General features: G+C 49.1%; 1 protein-coding gene across 1 annotated transcript in view; it reads left to right on the top strand.

Moving 5' to 3' along the window:
• SLC39A11 (solute carrier family 39, member 11) overlaps positions 1-4712 on the top strand; it is a 291460-nt gene that overhangs the window by 62843 nt on the left and 223905 nt on the right. The gene's annotated exons all lie outside the window — the stretch shown is intronic.

Below are 4712 nucleotides of genomic sequence, written 5' to 3'. Positions count from 1 at the left end.
CGAAGGGCAGAGGACATTGTTTATGTTTGAAATTTTCTTTTCTTGCCATAAAATATGAATTTGATTTCACAGCTTCCTCATTGATCAGTTACCCCGTTTGGACTCCCTTGGGAAGCAAAAGAGGACAGAATTAAAAGGGGTGCTTGTCACCGCTTTCTGCTTGCCCCTGAGTTCCACTGCGGAAGGAAAGCAAGCGGGTAGCTGCACACGCCTGTCCCCCGGGACAGCGAAGTGTGACGTCCGGGTGAGGCTGAGGGCCTCACTTCCTCAGTCCCAGGGGCTTCGGGTTCTTCTCGGCATGTTTTCACAGTCACCCCTGGCTTCCTCCTCCCCGTCCTCTCCTGACAGCCTTCAGAAAAATAATTGCCTGCTTTGTCTGACACCCCGATCCCGACTCTGCTCGCCCCTCCCCGTTTTGCCGGAAGGGCTTGCATATCAAGTTCCCATATGGCACAGCGCATGGCGTTTGGAGGAGCCCCAGCAGACTGGCTCCTCCATAATGCCCAGGCTTCCTCCGATCCAGCATCAGAGGAGTTTAGGGCCAGGCTGGCAGGTAACGTCTGTGGAAGTGCAAGCTTGTGATGGGCTCACCTGCTGAGGGAGTTCCGGTTTGGCATCAAAGTGGGGCCGTTCTGGGTTATTTACAGTTCTTGATGCTATACTAGAGTGTAATGATGTACTACCTGATGATACACGATATAATGATATCTCACAATGGCATTAGGCTTTATGTAGCAGCATAGCATTAGATATATTGCATCTTCATTCTCTCTAACGCCCCCACGCTGCCCATCCAGGTTGTGTTAAAACTTCTTCTCTTTTGTGTTTGGCCACACCAAGCTTTAGATGAGGTCTTGGTTCCCCAACCAGGGATTGAACTCACACACCCTGCATTGAAAGCATGGAGTCTTAACCACTGGACCCCCAGGGAAGCCCCTACAGCGTCTTTAGAGGCGGTGTGTCGTACTGGATCACCCAGGATCTTTGACCAAGTTGCCCTTGATTCATAGGACTGTGTGTCTTGGTGCAGTTGCTTAACCGCCCTGAGCCTTGGTATCCTTATCTGTAAAGTGGGTACAATCCTACCTGAGAGTGTGGCCGTGAGGATTAAATAAGTTCCTATGGAGGACCTAACACAGAGTCTGGCCAGCATACAGTAGGCGTTTAATAGATACAAGTTACATCAACACATGTGGAAGCTGCTGGGGATACCTTCTTGGTTATGTTTCTTATTGGCATAAATTCTGGGTACAGGCTTAATAAAGCATGTGTGTGCGTTGCTTTTTCTCTCTGAATCCCGTCTCTGTGGTTATCGTCACAGACAGTAGGTCAGCTCCATTTCGCGTCTGTGGAATCCTGCGTGGTCTGGCTTCCCTTACACCTTCACTGAGCTGTTTCAGCAGGGACCACCTCCCCCGCCCCCGGCCCAGACTTTTGCTTTCTTGCCGATTGTGCTCTGTGGCTCAGTGATGAGATGAGTTATCATAGCCACGAGGAGGACCCCGAAGCAGCCGCGTGTGTCAGAATCACGGTGCGAGGGGCATCTGGACCCGCGCACTTCTGTCGACCTTCGCTGCCTTCTGTCCTCAGCTGAGTCTCTTCTTCCCCTTTCCTCCTTACCGGCTACTGCCCTGTCCCCACCAAGTCTATTTCTCTTTGCTTCATTTAGTGCCAGACTTTGGTACCAGTCATTTTGCAAGTGCCAGGGATCAAAAGCCTTATAGTTAGATTAACAAGCAGTGGCAGAGTGGTAATTGCTGTGATGGAAGAGTGTAAGATGAGAGCCCTGATAAATCATGACTCAGTGCACCCAGGGCAGTCCCCGAGGGCTTCCTGGAGTTGGTGCTTGAATTGAGACTTAAAGGTTAAGTTGGAATTCGTCAGGTGGATGGCGTTGATAGGTGGTGGTGGGGCATACATTTCAGACAAAGGGCACACTGGGTCTAAAGGTGCACTGCAGGGCTTCCCAGGCAGTCCAGGGGTTAAGACTCCACGGTCCTAACACAGAGGGCACAAGTTCAGTTCCTGGCCAGGGAAGATCCTGTGTGCTGTGTTGCATGACCAAAATAAAGAAAAAGAAAAGAAAGTGCCCTGCAGAAGGCTGAGCAGTTCGTTGTTTTGTCACGGTACCAGGCGTGTGTATTCGTTAGCCATTGCTGCCTCACAACCACAAGACCTGAGTGGCGCAGAGCCATCTGTAAGGACTGATCTCCCAGCTGCCTGTAAACTGACCGGGACATCTCTGCGCGTGTCCGTTGGGTGCACCCCTCCTTCTGCCTCCAGCTTGGAGGGCAGCTGGCCTCGACGGCTTGAAGCTGCAGGACCTCAGGTGGCCGGGCTGACTCTGCTCCCGTGTCCTGCCTTGGGCCAGGGCATATCCTTCTCAAAGCCAGGGCAGAGCCGTAAAAGAAGGGGCAGAAACAAACAGGGCCTGGGAGGGCTGAGGCCCAGAGCTGACCCACGGATGCTTCTGTCCATGCAGTATTGCCTGACTCCGTGCTTTCAGACGTCAGGCCTCCAGAGCCGGGAGAGAGCACGTTTCCGCGGTTTTAAGGCTCTAGTTTGTGGTAATTTGTGATGGCTGCCCTACAGACTCGTGCTGCAGGCAGATAAACCATGCCCGTGAGAAGCCCGTGACAGGATGCAGAGAGAAGTCAAGAGCTGGGGCCCAAGCTTGCCCCTGCCACACAGAGCGTGGTGGCGGAGAGAGGTGGGCCAGGGCAGGTGGGCGGATTACACACCGAGGGGAGGCACAGTCTCCAGAAAGCTTGGCTTTTATCCTGTAGGCAGCAGTGGGAATGAAGGTCCTGGTTAAGGTCTTCAGATTTGCATTCTTTCCCTTCCGAAAGAAGTCTCTGGGGTGGGAGGGCACCTCCCTGGTAGTCCAGTAGCTAAGACCCCGAGATCCCAGTGCAGGGGGCTCAGGTTCGATCCCTGGTCAGGAAACTAGATCCCACCTGCCACAACTAAGCGTTTGCACGCCGCGGCTGAAATACCTTCTATGTCACTATGAAGACGCGGCACAACCAAATAAATAATTTTTTTGTGTGTTTTAAGAAGGAAGGCTCTGGGGTGATGGAGGGCAGTGTGGAGGATGCTAGTCTAGACTCAGGTTATGACAGTAAGCCGGTGAGAAAAGAGGGGTGTGGGAATCAGGGTAGCACTTTAGAAAGTGAAAGTGTTAATTGCTCAGTCATGTCTGACTATTTGTGACCCCATGACCTGTAGCCTGCTAGGCTCCTCTGTCCGTGAAATTCTCCAGGCAAGAATACTGGAGTGGGTAGCCTTTCCCTTCTCCAGGGGATCTTCCCAACCCAGGGATCAAACCCAGGTCTCCCACATTGCAGGCGGATTCTTTACCGTCTGAGCCACCACGGAAGCCCGGTGACAAAATGGAAGCATTTAAAGTGTGCTGACATTAAAAAAAAATGCAGAGGCAAAAGCTTCTCTCTGAGCAAAGATACTCTAAATTAAATCCACATTAAAGCCTTGTGAGTTCTTTGCAGTGCATACGGCTGACACAAAGTACTGATGTCTAGAATATATAAAGAGCTGCCACAAATCGATGAAAAAGGGGCCACCCATACTCTTCAAGAAAAGCAGAAAAACAAATGAATGAACTATTTGATTAGGAATTTCAGAGGAGGAAACCCTAAAGGCCCGACAGATACATGCAAAGATGTTCAACAACATCACTAGTAATTGGGGAAATGCCACTTAAATTCTTACTCTTTATATCTGACGAAAAGTGAAAAAAATTGGTAGTTCCAGCCATTAACAAGATTTGGGCAAATGGGAGCCTGCATCCACAGTTGGTGGAAGTGCAAATTAATGCAGCCATCTGTGTGAGTAGTTTGAAAATCTATAGTAAAACTGAAGATGCACATTTTACACGACCAAGCATTCCAGTTTCGGGACATCTCTAAGACGTCCTCGCAAAGATACACAAGGAGCCAGGCGTGGGAATAGTCACAGAAGCATTTCTTGTAATGGTGAAAAATTGGAAGTAAAATACCAGTCCTCAGATGAGTGGATGATTAAATTGTGATAAATGCATAAAATAGTGTGCTAAACTGCAGTTAAAACGCATGAGCTAGATCTATAAATCGACCCAGATAAATGTCCAATATTTAGCAGAAAGCAGAAGTAAATTGCAGATTGCTGCCCGTGGTAAAATACTGTTTATTTAAAGTTTGAAACTGTGTAAAGTAACATTACCTATTTTATATATGAAATTATATAAGCTATGAAAAGTATAAAAACATGGCTAAGAAGGGTGCCCATGAGCTTTTCCAGATATTTCAGTTCAGTTCAGTCATTCAGTCATGTCCGACTCTTTGTGACCCCATGGACTGCAGCATGCCAAGCATCCCTGTCCGTTAATAACTCCCGGAGCTTGCTCAAACTCATGTCCATTGAGTTGGTGATGCCATCCAACCATCTCATCCTCTGTCGTCCCCTTCTCCTCCCACCTTCAATCTTTCCCAGCATCAGGGTCTTTTCCAATGAGTCAGCTCTTTGCATCAGGTGGCCGAAATATTGGAGTTTCAGCTTCAGCATCAGTCCTTCCAATGAATATTTAGGACTAATTTCCTTTAGGATTGACTGGTTGGATCTCCTCACAGTCCAAAGGACTCTCAAGCATCTTCTCCAACACCACAGTTCAAAAGCATCAGTTCTTCGGCGCTCAGCCTTCTTCACAGTCCAACTCT

This window comes from Bison bison, unplaced genomic scaffold, assembly GCF_000754665.1.
Source record: "Bison bison bison isolate TAMUID 2011002044 unplaced genomic scaffold, Bison_UMD1.0 scf7180017864371, whole genome shotgun sequence".
Lineage (NCBI taxonomy): Eukaryota > Metazoa > Chordata > Mammalia > Artiodactyla > Bovidae > Bison > Bison bison.
The sequence above is the reverse complement of the archived record's forward strand: the minus strand, read 5'-3'. Positions and strand labels throughout refer to the sequence as shown.